General features: G+C 32.7%; 1 long non-coding RNA gene across 2 annotated transcripts; it reads left to right on the forward strand.

The window, feature by feature from the left end:
* Positions 1 to 2,187: 2,187 nt before the first annotated feature.
* On the forward strand, positions 2,188 to 16,643 carry LOC149561656 (uncharacterized). 2 transcript variants are annotated; one of them, XR_016363464.1, is made up of 7 exons: positions 2,188 to 2,634; positions 3,110 to 3,207; positions 12,319 to 12,435; positions 14,766 to 14,863; positions 15,129 to 15,216; positions 16,303 to 16,417; positions 16,559 to 16,643. It is a non-coding gene; the product is annotated as an uncharacterized LOC149561656 (long non-coding RNA). The 2 variants fall into 2 exon arrangements; XR_016363465.1 differs by lacking the exon at positions 3,110 to 3,207.
* The last annotated feature ends 2,804 nt before the right edge of the window (positions 16,644 to 19,447 follow it).

A 19,447-nucleotide genomic window follows, 5' to 3' on the forward strand; every position in this document is an offset into this window, starting at 1 on the left:
GAATATCAAGAAATTTAAAATATTAATCTAGATACTCATTAATCCATTTCTTAATCTAGTTTGTTAATGGAAAGAGCAGATGCATAATAAAGGACCTCAAATCCTTGTGTGTTGCACATAACAATTCCATGGCTTCTTCAATCCATTCAAAATTTATGAATCCTTTTGGCTTCATCAATTAGAGGTACTTTAATATATGTATTAAATAGGTCTCAAAAGCCTTCAATGTCTGCATGTGCCTTGAGCTAAATCTCTCTATTGCATTTTGCATTATAATCCTCAAAGTATTTTCAAAGAGTTTCTTCAAATCAACTATGAGCTATTACTATTGCATTGGACAAAATGCAAACAATAATGGGTATTTTTAGAGTTGTACTTTTTCTAGAACATGCAACTAGAAAAGTAATACAGTAGTAAATATATATGTAGAATTATTTAAAGTTAAAAATAAATAGGCATATGAATCATTTTAAAAAATTCCTCATATTAAAAGGGCATCTCATGGGACACATAGCTATAAAATGTGAAGAATGATAAGTGAGTTGCTTATGCAGGCCCTAGTGGATGGAATGGTATACTCAAATATGCAATGGGTTTAGGATAATGCAAAACTATAATTTACAACATTTATTTTTATTTTTATATTGATATGTGTCTTCAATTGATGAATCAAATCCTGACATGTTAGACGTTGGGAATGGAAGCATGACCAATTAATAAGAAATTGAAAAGCATCCCAAGATGCCAAAAGGAAAATAATTTCTGAGCATAATATTATTAAGTTGAGATACATACAAGATATTAATAAATAAGTTAGATAAAGAAGAAGAAAAATAAAATGTTTAGAATTCATTGAGAAGTATAACGTACCAATGCTTTTGTCCCTAGTGTTATTAAAATTGGATGTTGTGTTTGTATAAGAGAAACCCACTCCAATAGGAGCTTTGAGAAATAGTAAATTTGCATCCGCAATGGTAAGAAATAATATTATTGAATAAGAATTATATAACTTTTGCTATTTTAATGTCATAAAGTTTGCTATTTTAGTGTCAATAAGAAAATAATAAAATAATAAAATAAAATGATATTATATCACGAAAGAAACTTCTTGCAAAACTTTAAAAAATGTATTTTAAAAATTTGCACACAATATTTTCACCAAAATTTCCTATACTTAACCCATTTTGACTCAATCTTTCATTCCTTTAATAAAAATCTTCTCATTCAAAATTTAGAGTTCAAGTCTCTAAAATTAACCAAACCAAAGAGAGAAAAACACAATTCCTTTAAATAGAGGCAACAATATGCTTGATGTAGGCACACACTATAGATCTAATGCACTTAAGGACCAATAAAGGGATGTAATATATGATCCTTCCTTGGATGGAACCTCACAATTATAAATGATTAAAATATAAGTATAATTAAATAATTTAACACAACATATTTAATGTGATTACTATATAATCCAATATCATTGTTTATCTATCTCTCTCATATATATAAACATCAAAACCCTATTTGAAATTAAAATGAGATAATAGAAGCATAAAAAACTATTAATTTTAAAAACTTACAATAGGCCTTCACTTATAAATGACATGTCCATAACAAACAACATTTCAAGACTAGGTATTTGAAGAGAGGATATTCATAGAGAAAGTGTAACTCAACAATTGTGTGATTAGAGCTATTATAAGTTGTTAGAGCTTTATAAAGTGATTTGATTTCATCCCACCTTGAGTTGGTCTCTTAGATCTCTTGCAGGGAGTATTATTATTTTCGTGGTCATTGCTATGATTTATAGATTTATCGCTAAATCCACTTTTATTTGATTCTTTATTAGTTTTAAGGTTTAATTAACATATGTATTCCAGGATTTCATGTAAATGAGTTGAGATCCTTTCAAAATCTATCTATTATTCTTAACTCAAGAACACTTATATCTTTAACTCTATTTAAAGTCATTGAACTAGTTCTAAGATATTTTTTAAAGATAAAAATCTAATATCCATCAAAAATAAAAATAAAAATTATTTTTAGCTCTGTCTAGTCTTTTAATTTTTAATTTATCTTATTTAATTTATATTTTGATTTTAAGAAAAAAAGAAACTAATTTAGCGCGGGAACATAATTTCATCCCCCATTCGTTTCCTTTCATACTGAGGTTTTCCCGGTAAATACACAACCGTCAATGGTATTTTACAGAGACCGGCAGGTTGATAGTGTGCTAGAAATTAGAAGAGTGTTTATTTCAATTTATATATGGTAGTAGATTTCAGCGCATGAACTCTCCTAAAGAAGATGTTATCAAAATGGATCTGGTGTAGATTTTTTTAAAATCCAGTTTCTTTCTTCACAGAGAAAAGGGGCTTTGGCATAACCAGTGTTTTACGTTCTCTTTCAAAAGAAAAGTTCCCACCAATTTGTCAAAACCCAGTTGAAATCTCTACCGAATTGAACGAGATTTGTCTTCTCGATCACGAATTGGAGAAAATTAGTTGGAATCTCATCCTTCAAGATATCTATATGTCAAATACTTGGAGATTATGAAATAAGATTTAGGTATTAAATCAACAGGAGGCCAAAAAAATGAATGGTTCAAGAAAGCTTTGTTTTGCTAAGATTTTCCAGGTAACTTTTCTATGAAGTTTTTTTATTTCCTCCTCATCATTTCTCTAGGAAAAGCTACCTGGGAGCATTTATAGATATCTACCATGTCTTTTACTTATTAGTTATTCGTAAATTTCATCATCAAATTGACAAACCCTTCTTTCTCATATTCATTTTTTTAAAAGATAGGAAATATTTTTAACAATACTTGAGTATTGTATCATAGACATTTTCAATGGTATTATTTTTTCCATTCTAAAAGCCCACAGGAGACATAATATAAAAGTCTGGTGAAACCAATTTTATCTTTTCTACAAATATAAGAACATTAACCTGCATATCCAAGGTTTTTCTTTTCAAATTTACTTTTAAATATGAAATAGAGGAAAAGATTAAAATACAGATATATACACAATCGAATGCATGTCAGATTTTATTTTTGAAATGGCAAAAAAATCCCAACATCCAGTAACAGGGTATACATAATCTAATGCAGGTTTGATTTCATTTCTGAAATAGTGAAGAATTTACAAACATTCCTCAGTATCAACAGCTAGAAGGGGTTCTTTGAGATAAGAACTGCAATAAAACAAGGTACTAGTACGTCTTGCTAGTACATGCATTCAATGCATTCATTCTCTTCTATCATTTCCCCACCTAATGGATGATGAATAAGAGGTTGGCCTTCTCAAATTGAATATCAGTGCGAGTTTCTCTCACTTTCTTGTCTTGATTTTCCACGGCTTAACGAAGTGATGAGTATTTGGTAGCAGAGTAGGTCAATTTCTTGGTGAGAAGTAACACCTTGGTCGGTGATGGTGTTATGTGAATTATAAATTCTCTTTATGCAAAAAAGATATATTATTTTTGGGGAGAAGGAAAATGACCAAATGTGGCATACTAAAGTTTGTGAAAGACAAACATTTGGAACACAGTACTTGAAAGAGTGGAGGGAAGGCTGCCTCTTGCTCGGCAAATTAAATCTCTCATTAGAGTAGTTAAAATTGTGTATTCCTTGATTTAGGAACTTATGCTCACCATATCTTTTAATATTAGGGATTTCTAATATGGGCTTGTCATGTGTGGATTGGTTATCTTGATATCATGTAGAAATGCTAGTTGGGAATGCATAACTCTTGAATAATGTTTAAAATAGAAAGTTCTCAATATTTTCTTGAGATGAACTTGAGTCATGAACCAACTATGTTAATATCTTTTAGCAGCCAGCCACATATGGTAGAAATATTCTTGACCAAGTCATTTGTAATGTGTAAGAACATTTCACACAACAGAAAATTTATAAATAATTTTAATGTGAACCAGAGAAGATCGTCATCTATATGAAATTGGATCTATTAGACTTTTATTGAAAATAGAAAATGTCCATTCATCTTTCATTATTTGTTGTTTACTTGACTGACGATAACTATTCTATCCTTTATGATTCTAATTTTTTAATTTTTTTTTACGAATTTGACAATATTTGTATGGAAGGGTAGTTAGTGTAAATTATGAAGTGCAACTTGAAGGGAAGAAGAAATTACCACTTCGGAAGAATTAAAAAGTAAGTTCTTATGAACATATGACATGCTATGTTTTGATAGTGGTAGCAAAAAAATATCAGTCTTTCAAAGAATCAACCCGCCTAAGAACGTTTATATTGTCTTCTTGGATATCAAGTGAACATATTATTTTTTGAATTGTCTCTGGGTAATATTGTTGGATGAGAATGTAATTAAGATGGTTGTCATAACATGGTGTAACATATCATTGATTTATCTTGAAGTAGAAGATCAATTGAGGTAGTTGTTGGAACATGGTGTAAGAGGTCATTGACTAATCTTGAAGTGGCAGATTACCTGTCATATGTTTGAGAAAAGGTGACCAAAATATTTGATAACAAATCTATAAAATATATTGAATTCACACTTCTGACACATCTAGAATGAACCTTGATGCATTCTCCCTATCATTTTTCCTCTAAGAATGGAAAGGTGACAACAACTGGTAACTCTTTGCAAATTAATCACTGCTGAAGTGCAAACAAAAGGTAAATAGAACATTAAATGAGAATAAAAGCACACATCCATCTCAAATGCAACAGATCAAGTAGGAAAATCAAATTCTTTGCGCTTCATGTAGATATCACTGGATGATAAAGAAAGAGATGTTGAAAATCTAAACATAATTCAACATTTGAGAGAAATCCAAATCAGAAAGAAACACAATTCAATTTCTATATAGCACGACCCTATTCCATTATAGAATAGCACAATATAAGTGAGATCCTAACTCCCTAGTTCTCTAATCAATGGAGATCCAACCCTTCATGAGTCAATTACCAAACATCCCAGAAGATTGAACACATGATGAGACTTTGTCTCCATGATCCTATTCAATATATAAATCTTGCCTCCAATTAAGGAACATCTCACTCCTTTGTATATCCTTATTATGATTGGGTCTATTCCCTTTTGATAGTGGGACGGTCCTAGGTCACCAGGCAGAGACCATTAAACTTTTAATATGGGTGAGTGGTAACAATGGAAATAGGTTTATTGTGTGCATATTTACAACTCTATTTAATAGTCATAAGATAGTGAAGAAAGCATATGGGACGGAGATGTGAAATATTACTCTGACTATTGTACACGTAAAAGGGAGTTTTGAATGAATCTTTATATCCAAAGTTTAAAACCACTTATGACTAATTCCTTGAATAATTAAAAGACTATGGAATCTTGCTTCACGACGCATGCAATTACATACTGATTGCAACCTTTTAATTCATAAAAACTAGCTGGCCTTTCTTGTGGCACTCACAGAGATGTTATAATGCATATTTTTCCTACAAGATTTCAATTCATGTTTATTTTTATATCAGCATTTTACCCCACCATTGCTCCACTTCCATTCCCCTGATGTCCTCAAATTTCAGCCCCTGGGCCCTTGGGCCCCTAGTCCCCTCCACCCATTCTTCACCTTTCTTGATTATCATCTGTTCATTCCCAAGTATTAATGATTTCAACAAGATTTCAAATTAATAGGATCATAGGAGAACTACGTCTCAACTAATAATTATTGCACTCTTTTTCAAGGATCTCTTGCATTGATACTTCATGTTCATACCTTTATTCATTTGCTATCCAAATTTTGACTGCCTCTTATTTGTAATGACTATCCTCCCCTTTGAACTGCAAATCTTTTGTCCTATATTTTGACATTCTTATCATACTTGATGTTGCACATATGCATACTTATCCAAAAATGACACTCAACACATGGGCAAATGATACTCATGAGCCTGGAAAGACACCTTTTCTCCTAAACTTCATGCCTTTTGCCACTACAAATTTCAAATGTTACATTGACTGGTTCTCACTTTTGACCACGATAGTATTGCTGCTACTAATTAGCATTTTTTTCATATCAGAGACACTATGTTTCTACACTGTAGGATTGTTTACTTCATCATGATCCCTGGTCTCTTATGAGATATATGATTGTCATGCCTTCCTTTTGCATATACTTGCATTATGATCTTCATACTTTTGTTGTCCACTTTAATATGCTATCCACATGTTTCTTTGAACATTTATTATGGTAATAGCAACAAAGTCAATCATCCCTCTTCTTTTCAACTTTTCACCCTACTTGCTACTCATATGCTTCTGAAGTGATTATGTCTAATGTCCTTGATGTGAATTAGTAAAGCATTGATTGTCACCTTTATTGTGTTGTTTTCTTGTCATTTCTATTTCTAACTTTCTTCTTGTAAAGTGACTTCATTTATCTGAATTGAAGACTGTCCATATCCTCTTTGTAGGCTAAAGCCTATGGTTGATATGCATTGTAAACCACAAACATCTTATAAAAAGAGCCTTGCAGACTACTATTTTTGTTTCTTCACAGTCGATGAAACCTCATAGTGGTCTTCCCGATTAAGGATTTCTTGGTCTTTTATGGGAAGTTATGATCTAACATTTCCATAATGAGCTTTTCTTCCTCATCTTGACTCAAAGCTAAGATTTTATTGATAAATGAAAATACATCTTCTCTTTAAACAGCTTGCGCATATGTGGTAGACATTTACTTTTCCTCTTGTCATAATCTTTAATTCTTCTCTCATTTCCATATGGCCTTCACTAACCAAGGATTGCCTTAATGTCCACTGAAATAGAATTTACGAAGTTTTAGATACTTCACATTGGGAGAACCTTCTACAGGACTAATATTACTTTGAGAGCAGCTAAGACTTGATTTATTTTTTTAATGCTCTCCATTGTTTCAGGAAGAGACATATGGTTTGTTGATAAAATCTGGTTGCTTTGTGGAATATGATGGGTTCAAGCCTTAAGAAGAGTACAACTTTTCATCAATATATAGATGGACAAACATAAGCGGTTAATAGTATTTTGGTGTGGCTCATGTGTGGTTCTAAGAATCATGGTTACAAGACTCAGAATCGCATCAGACTTGCCAAGAAGATTTTTTACTCAGACTCATACTTGACATCCAGACCCAACAAAAACTTGGCGAATTGCAAAACCCAAGAAATTCAAAGATGTTTTGATGATTTAAATTTTCTTTTTATGCATCATTAATGAATAAACAATATGGAGATAAACAAAGATAAATAGAAGGTACTTTGCACACATACACAAGTTTACATTGATCACAACAGATAAATGTGAACTTTTGAAGGAAATAAGTTAAACTACTCGTGCTCTAGGCTCCTCCTCTGCCATTGCTATTATCTCTGCCTCTTCTCTCAAGCCATTTTTCTCTCTTCCTTGTGTTTGCAAATGGAGGAATGACTTCATTTATGTTTTGGAGATGTCAATACAGGAAAAAAACAAAAAAAGTGAACAAAATGGTCTTTAAGTCATTATCTCAAGAGTGAACATCTTCGTTTCATTCAACAACATCAGATCACACTCTCAATTGATCGCATTATATTTTACTGCAATGTCCACTCAGCCCTTTCATGACTATCTACACATCTACTCCATATAATTGTGTTTGGAACACAATCAATACATTTACAATTCTCCAAGGAATTCGTGTCAATATCAAAACAAGCACTTGTTAAAGGATCAGATATTCAATCACGATTCAAACATACCTTGCGAACTATTATGACAATCAGTTATGCGTTCCAGACTCATACAATCAAGTTCTTAAATGGTTATAGTCCTTCCTCAAAGCGTAATACAAGATTTAAACATCTCACTTCCTCATTATCCAACTTTGATGTGTCATTCAGAATCATTACATTTTAGGAACATCACTTTTTTTGCATTCACACTGAAAAACCAATATTTTCCTGTATTCTACGGTCTACTACCAAGGCATCAAAGTTCTTTCTTATGCCAATTTTTTTCAACATGAAACCAAGTATTTTTTAATGAGCTATAACCACTCCAAATTTCTAGAGTTTCATGCTTTTTTAACAGTTAGAAAAGAAGTTATGATAAAACCCTCGTGACCAGGTCTATCATCAAGGGTTTCATACCAGTTCCAAGAAAAATCAGTAGATCTCTCTACCAGTTTATATGTTTGGCTTGAACCAGCCTTTGTAGGAGATTCCATCTTTTTAGGACAGGCAGGTGTAGTTGGCAGAGTATACACATTAGACATGAAAGGTGATATTGATACACCCACGGAAGTGCTAGCAGGTTTTAGAGGCATTGGATGTGACTGAGGGTTCATCATATCAGTTTGGAAAGAACTAAAACAATCAGGGTGTCCCATTTGATTCTGTAAATATATAGATGATGCAGCAGAAGATGGGAATCATGTTTTAGTCTCAAAAATCAAAGATGGTATTTCTATACCCATGAGAGTGCAAGAGGATTTTTGGGGGACCAGATCTGGCTGAGTGTTCACCATATTAGTTTGGAAAGAACCAAAACAAATAGTACGTCTCAATTGATCCTTTTCATGTAAAGATGATGCATCACAAGCATCCATTTTACACATTGAAGATGTAAATTCAGTACTAGCCTCAGAAATGAACATGGATTTTGATTAAAAAAATTATTTGCAGAAGTAAGCATATCTATTTGGCAAAATTTAACTGTTATGGGATGTTTTGTCGCAGTTTGCACAGGGAATGATGAGGTATATTGGGACAAGCTGGGAATGCGAGGTAAATTTGTATGGTATGGCATCTGGCTAAGGAACAAGCTTTGTTTTAGCAGCACTAAACATTGCTGGAAATTCCATTTGACCTTGTAGGCTAATAGATTTAAATCCTCTGTTCTCTGATGTCACTATGAATGATAACCTTGAATCAACATTAGATAGAAATGTATTCATTACAATGAGCTGATGGGATAGCACATATGTTTGATCATGGCCTATATTTTTAGGAGGTTCCACCTGCTTCTGAATAGAGAGATATGACACCACTGGAAGAATAGCAACTGGCAGAAGATGACATCTTTGAAGTATCATCTAAAATAGATGTGGATTGGGAAGGGGTTGCAAGCTTCTAACAACACTTCTTATTTATTCTCTCAGACCCAATCTTCTCTAAATATGATGGTGTTACAACATTTGGAACTGGAGCTAGTACCATTGTATTGCAGCTCTATTGCCAATGGGCCATGGCTTATATTGCACATAGTGCTTCAGAAAAAGAAAATTCTTCTCGTTGTTTGTTAATTAAACATATGGAACAATGCCATTCACTTCTGAAATTGGAACACATAACTCTGGTTCAAATACAACACCCCACATATTTGTATTTGTGCCTCCTAGTCTAGTGTTGTTTTAATAATGAAATCCCATGTTTTGTGAAGTGATTAGAACCAGTCCACAGTATGTCAGAACTAATAAAACACAAAGTTTTGCACTTAATATTTTCTTTTTGGTTTGGATCAAGTAAGAGTTGAATTAAAAAATTTCTGAGTTGTATTTATCGGCTTTTGGAGGAATTGATTGGTTTAATGGAAAAATTTCCATTTTGTTTCTAAATAAAACCAATCCATCTTATTTGTATTACATGGCAATGACATGTCTTATTAATAACAGCCTATAGGCTGATTCAAGAATCAGTCGAACATCTAATGGGTGGTGGATAATATTATCAATGCCTTAACCAATTCATGGTGTCAAGAACCAGCCCATTAATTTTATTAAGTTCATTGCATTATCTGGGCATGTCGAATATGAGAAAAAAACCGATACATATTTGGTTGGATCAGATTTATTGCATTATGTTTTGAAGTTGATTGATTACTCTATTATTATGGATAAAACTTCTTCAAGATTCCTATGTTATGCCATCAGTTTGAATGAGGACTTTTAGAGCAGAATTTGCTTGAAAAATCAGTTTTTTTATGAGTTTTTAATGGTATCTTCATTGAAAAAATTAGGTTTTAATGGAATCGGTTAATGAAAGGGAATAAGGGTTTTAGGATAAGAGGAAAACAAAGACAATAATCTATTCTTTATTCTCAAGTTCCTCATTGAATGCAGATTTCAGTTTTACTAATAGATCAATGTGATTTTGGCTTTATGTTGAGCTAATTTTCTCAAGAAGGAAAACTGATTCATGGTATTCCAAATCTGCTTATTTTCACATTATTGGATCGAAACCACAAATCATATTTTATGTTTCAGAAATTTGCAAATTGGCTTTCACGGGTTTCATTGTTTAAGGTCTTAGCCATCATTTGGGTATCTCATGAATATGAGCTTTTTTTTTTTTAGTAATGGAAGATTTAGACCAAGTGTATATAAAGGTACAGTTTTCATGGATAAAGAGTCATTTGCGTTCTCTTTCTTGTAAATTCAGCAATGTATAAGTGAGGCACACATTTTTCTTAAGGATTTTGAGCCAATATCAAACCATGAGTGTCATCACAAAAAGAGGTAGATATAGTCTCAAGCTATTCCAATTTTATATTTTCAGTAATGGGATATATTCTCAATAAATTAGGCCTATTATTTTTTGATAAAAAATCTATCTAGATGCAACAGCAACAACACTTGAAATGTCTGACAGTAGCCTCTGAATGAGCTATTGAAACAACAAATAGTATTTATATGAATGTATCAACTTTAGTCAATGTAACAAGTGGCAATAGATGGTATTTATATGACTGTAACAACAAATGGTATTTTTTTGTATGTGGTGTCAAGTGTGGTTATCAATTGTGGTGTGAGTTTTGGGTTGTTTTCCAAAGTGCTGGTGTGTGTTTCCTGTCCTTTTCTGAGAGTTGAAGTCAAGTTTTGCTTGTATCTGTAAAAGGCTGAGGATTATCAATTGGAGCACTATTTATGTGGATTTTCATAGCTGGATTACTCATTGAGAGTATTCATTTGAAGTGTTTGAAAAAATACTGATGTTTGAAGAGAAAATCAACCCTCAAGGAGGCCTTACTATTTCCCTTGACTATTATTTTGAGAGTGAGTTAAACTATGTAGTATCCAAGGTCTAAAATCTGCAATTTGAGGTGTCAGTATGTAATGCACCATTTTGAACTATCGAATTGAGTCATCACCTAACAAAATTAGTTGCAAGAGACTTATTTCCTTCAAGTCTCTATTATTTATATGAATTACAGTTTATGATACCACTTTGAATGTTCAAGTTATGCAATCAATAAGCTATAAATAGATAATTATAATATTATTTTCAGAAAAATATAATTATTGGATATTGGTCACTGCTATATGTGACATGACTGTGATTAATTGTAAAAGATGATCTTTTCATGCAAAAAATACTAGCCTTTTCTAATTTGAGAATGGAGATTAAGCTATATTTTCTTCCTATTGCTTGCAGTTATGAATGCTATTTCGGATCTGACTTTACAAACTTGAGAATGTTCCTAATGTCACAATTATAAATGAAATCACTATCTATGATTTAAACCCTTATGCAATGTATGTGATGATAATGTCGCTTATAGTACTGAAATTGCTATTTCTAATTTTAATCCTTATATATATGCAATGTATATGATTGTAATAATACTTATAATGATATGTTGTTCTTTCAAATGTGTAGATATATTCTTGCAACAATGATAATGATGTGTCTGATTTGTATGATATTTTCTTGCAACTATGGTGCTATCTCTGATAAATTCTTTTGAACTATGCAGTTCTTTTAAGCCCATGAATATTTTTCTTCCTGAAAATTTTCTAAATTGGCTCTACAAAAAGAAAACTAGCAATGTAAAGAGTTTCTAGGTTGTTAGATAATTGTCTCACATTTTTCCTTTTGAGAGCAATGTGTTTTCTAGAACTGAAAGGTAAGCTTCAGTAAATCCATTTTTTCCTTCACATTGTTTATATTGTGGACTTTATTATGAACCTATACAGATCACTGCAATTTATCTTGAAAAATACTTTCGGGGTGGGTTACCTTTGGGTTTATCTCTGCAATTTATCCTAATAGCATTGCACTGGCCTCAGTTAACATTAGGTTACCTTTGAATGCCCCAAGAACATTTATCTTGAAAAATACGTCCAGGGTGGGTGGGTGAGAGTTTTCACTTTTGCAAGCTTTTTTTACCTTAAGAGCTACTTGTGTTTTATCAGTTTGGAGTCTGCCCACAAAATCTTTCTTTGCTGGTTTAAATTATATATAATTATTGTGTCAAATATTATATTTTTCATGTATGAATTTCAAAGATGAAATCTGCTATCATTATTTATAATTAATTGACATTTTCTTTGTCTTTTTAGGTTGAGACTATTGTGATGGATATTGCAGCAACAGAGGAAGAAATAAGTAGATAGAGGGATGCTACTAAACAAGAAGCAGCAGTCGGAAAAGCTGTTATGGAAGAGTTCCAAGAAGAGGTATGATTGCATTCTTATATTTGTTGGAAGAGTTCAAATACCCTATTCAACAACTCCCATTTTTACACAGGCGTGGATGATATTGGGGAGGATGTTGGAAATGTTGTGGGATCTGTCTTTATACTTGCTGATTGTATTTTCTTGAATAAGTTTTATTCAAATCATCCATTTTTGTGTCTAACATGCAGTCGTTGTAGTCCACGGGCATTTTGTTAAACATTTCACATACCTTGTCTATGTTGCCACTCTTTGAATACATCTTTAAAAGGCCAGTTGAAACTTTAACATGCAAAAACAATTCTACATCTTCTATACTCTTATGGATGTCCATGTCCTGGCTAAAACCTCCATTTTAGTACAAGCAGGGAGAATACTGGAAAAGGTTATGGAGTCTGCCTTTACATACAACTATTACATTTGCATGAAATTTTGTTAATACTTTTTCAACAAATCCATTTATTGAATTTCCTGCAATGATTGTGTTCCATTTGAACTCATTTCTTTGATATATAATGTCAAACAAGTCACTAACTTGTTTACACTACAACATTTCACATATATCTCTACCACGACAGTTGCAACTACATCCTCTGTCCTTTTATCCGGAGAAAATTCAATAACCTGTTACATTTAAAATTAAATTTAGCGAGTTACATGCTAGGAGACGTGAGGCCATGATGACGCTTCTTCTTGAAAAGTGCCTTGCCTAACTCCTATAACAATATGAGTTGAAAGGCTCGCTTCTTCCATGACTTCCAAATCATCATGCTCGATAACATAATAATCATCATTAGTAAGTGCAGCAATCCACTTAGAGTCCGGATCAATCTCATCAAGGTCAATTGGTAAGTTATCCTCTAAGTTAACGCATTCGCTCTTGGAATGTGGAATTCAAGATTCGGTTCATTGCAAAGTTGGATTTGGGTTGAATTCACTCAAAATTCTGCCACAATTAGGGAAATTCACTCCAAATTCTCTCACAAGGACCTTGTAAGAATTTTCGCGTGGACAGAGGTATTTGAAACAAATGTGGGGCGAATTTTATTGAAAATGTCATTTTCATCGACATCTTTATAAAGTTTGTTTTTTGCCAACTTAGGTTTATTTGATCCTCCAATCCTAAAAGTGACCACTAAAAAGACCAAAAAGGTTGTTATATATGTGATTTGTGCATTTGTAAATGAAAAGAAAAACTTCTTGCCTCCATTGCTAAACTTTTTTGTTTGGTTGCCATTGCTGAAGGAGTGTTGACAGGTGATTATTGCGTGCTCTAAGCTTGTTTCTGAGCTGTTCCTTCGTGGTTGCAAGTGTGGACAACTCCCCAAAGACATTGAAGAGGAAGATTTTAACTTTTTGTGCTTCTTATTTGCAACAACAAAATGATGATGATTTTTTTGATGGTTGATTATTTATGCTCACATGATTGCTTTTGAGCCGAAACATTGATATGGTGGTGTATTTTGGCATTTGGTAATGTCAATTGGACTAAGACATTGATATATGTGGCAATATATTTTGCTATGTTGCTTTGATATTAGCATAGTGGTGTATAAACTCATTTGCTGCTGTACATATATTAGAGTTCCATGACTCTATGCTAGTTGTGCGAGTAGTCTAAGTTGTTGTGCCAAGTAGACCTTGCCGATTTTTTTTGACTCAGCTAGAGTCATGAAATACGATATATAATTTCATATATATATATATATAAAATTATAAAAGTATATTTTCAAGGGCCTTTTAATTTTGTCGAGTCACGAGTTGAGACCGGCTTGCCGAGTTCGAGCCGAGTCCGAACTTCTCAGTTTCATAACCCCTTTTGTGCCAACATTCTCCTTTGAAAACATCATCCATAGCTACAAACAAAATTTGTTTGTCACCTCGTCAAGTCAAAAAATAAGGTCAAACTTGATCCATTGCAGACATATCCCCTTTTGTGCCAACATTCTCCTTTGAAAACATCATCCATAGCCATAAACAAAATTTGTTTATCACCTCATCGAGTCAAAAAATAAGGTCAAATTTGATCCATTGTAGACATATCCCCTTTTGTGCCAACATTCTCCTTTTTAAGATATAAAATTCATAATTAATTCTAATTTAGCTTTTATTTCCACAAATAACTTATTCAGTTCATTTTTCCATTTCTATATCTCTCTGATTCTTATTCAAATGTCAATGGAACATAGCTCAGGGGATCTTTGTTTTAGACCTTCAAATGCAATATCTCATTATTAGTTGTTATTTTTGTTTGTAGGTAATAAGTATTCCTTAGGAGAAAGTATTCAGATGGGTTATCTTCTAATGAATGGGATTTATTTTAAATGTAACAGGTTATTAAATTTTCTCCAGATAAATACTTCATGGATGAAAGCTTTGTTTTTACAATAAGTGAGCTATGTATGCATTGCATGCATAAACTATTTCAAAGGTATCATTACTTGGTGAAAAGGTTTTCTTCATGTGCTTCACGTTTTGTCTTTTCACATCAACCCAAGATATTTTGCATAAATTAATATGTTGTGGCATTTTGGTTGGCCGATGTATACAATTGCTAAATGGTGTATGTATTATGATCTAACTATTTCAACAAAATCCTGTTTCTTTATCTTATTTGCAGTTTGTTGCTGCAAGTGCCTATGAATTAATTTGAAGTAATGGTAAGTCTTGATATTGACCTAATTATTTTATTGCAGTGGTGAATCCAATTTTCCAAGATACATTGATCTAATTGCCTCATCATTACATATGTCTGAGAGACTTATTCGCCGGCTAAGCTCTAAGGTTTGTTATCACTTATTTTGCTCATTATTTCTATTAATTGTGCATCTTTTGTATATTTTTATTTGAACAGTTAATCTGTCACTTTAAAATCTAAACGTAGAACCTTGAAATTTGGAGAAAAACTTTTTCAGAAGCTTTACTCTGAAAGTTGCTTTGTTTCTTTGAGTTACAAAAAGATGATCAAATGTCCATATATAGCAAGGACACTTGTAAACCGAGTAAACATGTAGATGCTATCCTTTAGATGTGAAATTGCATGAAACATTTCAATGAAGTCTTAGCAATTTTCATGATATTAAATTTGGAATACATTTTAAGCTTGACCTACTTACTCTGGTCCAAAGACACAGACACAAATGGCATCAACCCTATTTTATGCAAGCTATGGATATGTTCTTCCAGCTCCAACTGGACCATCCATGTCCATGGTTGCTGCATTTATAGGAGACATCACAGCTGAATTGATAGCACAATTTACTGTTTTGCGACATTTCTTCCTGTAAATATTATTTGCTTGTATGAATATTTTTGTTAGGTACTCTAATGTTAAAAACTTCTTCCTATCATTCGGAACATAGCAAAGTCTTCAATGCAAGAATGCTTATTTCTACCTTCCAATGAATAAATCTTCTGAAATTGTAATGTTCCCATTGTTTACATCTATAAGAAACTGGAATTCTAGCATATTAAACCTTGTAATCTGTTGGAAAGTATGAGTTCTATGGTTAAATAAAAAATGGTAATCTATCTCTAAACAGGTATTGGGATGGAATTCTTTTTCTCCTTTCTAATGTTCTTTACCTAGTTGTTTTAACACTTGTGACTACATACGAAAGCTGCTTGGATGAAAAGAGTAGGGACCAGATAGAAATGCTTTTAGGATCTTTGATGCAAACCATTACACAAGATTGTGAATAGCACTTTGAAATACTTCACAGACAAGAAACTAGTGAAGCATCCAAGGACCTCTTTGAGAAATTAACGCTTTTGCTTGGAATAATGATAAATTTGACAAGATCAATTCTGCTTGTAAATAATTCTTCAGATGACCCTAACATCAAAGAAAATATTTGGAGTGCTGTACAGAAAACTTGCATCCATTGTCATGGAGAATCTCAAGAATAACAACTACACAATAGCTCTTCTTATCATGGGAGAGCTTGCTAGTGATGTTTTCTCACTAATTCAAAATTCAACACAGGTATTTGTGTAGGAATGCATATATCTCTATATTCATAATTGAGATATACTTTTTTTTATCAAGCGACCTAATTATTCTCTTTGAACTCATTATTGCTTCAACATGTGATGGTGTTCTGACATATTTTACTTATAGCTGCAGAAATTAGTGACAAGTGAGCTAGCATCATCTATTGGTGAAAGTTTAAAACTTCTCCTCCTATACACTTTAATAGAAGCCAGTGAGTCCCAACAAGATGTCCTTGATTTGCTTTTACAAGCAATAATTATGTCCTTCTCTGTAGACACTGAAGAAAATTTATAGGTATAATCAAGCTTGGCTCTTATTTATTCTATATAGTTGCTTGGTATTTAGTTTCCTTTTTAAAAATCTTCGTTGCAAGAAAAATGAGAAATTAAGACTTGTACAAATTTATGAGTTAATGGACTTTATTGTGTTGGAACATTGCGGGCATGTACTGGGTTGAGAACTGTGGCAATGAAGCTTGTATTACATCTTGCCAATGTTCCATAATCTGCTACACAGTTTAGAGTTGTTCTGCAAGGAATGCCGGTTGATATTAGACAGAAACTTCAGGTCAATTAGTAGAGCAAACCCTTCCATTATCTGATATAATGCTTTTAAAAGTGTCTATTCTATATTTGTTACAACATTTCAAAACATTACTTTAATTCATAGGCAATAGTTTATGTTGTCAATAAAATGCATCAAATTATATTACAATAGAGCACAAGAAAGATTACTTGGGAATGGTATGTCAGGTTGCTGACTAGAGGTTCCATGTTGAGGTAGCTTGCATATTACTCTGGGTGGTATTTTGATAATTGGAAAACATTACTCTATCTGGGCTTGAGGCTTGAAAATTATGGTGATAAGTGCCTCGAACTGGTATCACCGAATCCTTTAAGGAGCTTGAAATTTGCTTATTCCAAGGATTATGGCAATTTTGTGTTTTTCTTGGATTGTTGATAGCCGTAATTGTTACTTGTTGTTAGAGCGGTAAAGTTGTTTGTTAGAAAGTGATAGTCTATGTTTTGCAGTGACATTTTTAACGTTTTGTCTTTATTGAGTTTTCAATATATTCCAGTACATCTATGCGGTCAAGTGCTTGGATACAAATCTAGTATAGTTGGATTTTTTTGAAGTGTCTAGAATATCGTTGGTCTCTAATGAGCACCTTTTTCTTTTGGTTTATTTGAAGGAAATCATAGTTAACAAGCCAATTTTTATAGTGTTTTCGGTGATGTTGTCCCCAGCATATGCTAATCTACATCATTGCCTTCTAAAGTTCATAGACCTATCTTGTTAGTATAATATTCTCATTGCCCTTGCAGGGAGAGTGATAGAAACACCTTTGTTCTCTTTTTTCTCATTTTTGTAGCCAAAAGTTAAGATTATTTACTGTGTCTTAGAAGCAATGAAGTCCTCTCATTATTCATCCAACTTATTTATAAGTTCTCTTTACTGAGGAAGATGCACATTTAAGGTTTGAAGTGTGAATAATTTTTTCATTACTTTCTTCCCAACACCCGACAAACACTTACACTTATAATTATGACAAATGAAGATATTCTTCTTTCTTGCCAAGTCAGCTCCATTTTGACATTCCTAAAATCATTGTCTTTAGTATCGTCCATTCTTTCTCTATTTGGGTAGCAGATTTAATGGAGAAACTCTAGTACACTCTTCATGGAGAATGATGTTAATTTGAAATCTTTGAGTTTTATAAGAAATAGTTATTGATTTGACCATTGCTAGGTCAATGCCAGGCTGATGCTTTGTGGGATGACACACAAGATGTCTACTTTGCATTTCCCTTTTACTAGCTTATACTAGTGTCAAAGGAGGAGGTGAGTCAATCCTTTAATCTTGGTCTTTTTTCAGTTTTCAATTTTTTGTATGCCATCTTGTTGTCATCTCTTGGAATGTGTTACATGGGATATCTATTGACTTTACATGGAAATGTTTCTTTATTGTCATTAAATCTTTGCATGGATTTTGTTTATGGTTTCAATTTGAATCTTGTTGATTTTTGCTCCAACCAGGTTCAATAACTAGCATGCATCCTACCAATTCATTGTCATCAAGTGTAAAAGATTTCTTTAGTTTTTCCCTTGAGTTGAAAGCTCCTTGCCTTCTAGTTAAGGATCACTTTTTGAAACGAAGAGAGTAGTATTGTTTTTATAAAGTAGATTTTGATACCTCATTCTGAATGCTAGAGAGTGCAACTATAAGGAAAATGAAATGTATTTCATTTTTTATGTCAAGATAGTTGCAGTACTAGTGTACTAAGATTTTTAAGTAATGCTCAAATGCTCTTTTGAGATTTAGTGAAGCACATGTGAAATAGCATTAAGTTGATTTTTCCTGGCTTCAAATGTTCTTTTTAGTTTGCATATCAGTACAATTTCGACCCTACCTTAGGAGTTGTCAATACTTGAATTTGAACTAAAGAGGACAGATTTTTCTTATACTACATAAAATTTGGTCATTTCTTTATTGATTCTTTTATACATAGTTGGCAATAATAATTCAGAACTTTGGATGATTTTAAATTGAAGATACTCTAAAGTTTGTTACTGTACAAACATTAGCAAGTATAAAATGAGTTGGACAAATACACAAGGCAAGAGCAAAAGGAAATGACAAGAAAATTTAGAGGATACCTGCTACCAAATATTAAGCCGTGTCATCTTTTTGTCTGATGTCTCAAGTAACTTATGGGTTTTAGTGTTAAGTTTGATGTGTGCCCTTGTTATTATGTTTTTCAAGTTGTCGCATTGATACGATACAGGCATGTTATACTAGATCTCACACTTTTTGTAAAAACTCTAGTTGGGTATTGTAGTAACATGGGTTGAAACTTGGCACAACAGAAAGGTCAAAATTGATGGTGTCTCCCACCAAATTACAAAGGGTCTCATTGCGGAGGTGACAGGTTTCTCCCAGGAAGGCATTAGCTTCTTCAGGGATAAGATGTCCGCCAATGCTGTCAACGCTTTCGTAAAGAACGACAAGGAGAAAAGAAAA

Source organism: Cupressus sempervirens, chromosome 4 (genome assembly GCF_028749045.1).
Source record: "Cupressus sempervirens isolate cs-2001-9-10 chromosome 4, ASM2874904v1, whole genome shotgun sequence".
NCBI classification, from domain to species: domain Eukaryota; kingdom Viridiplantae; phylum Streptophyta; class Pinopsida; order Cupressales; family Cupressaceae; genus Cupressus; species Cupressus sempervirens.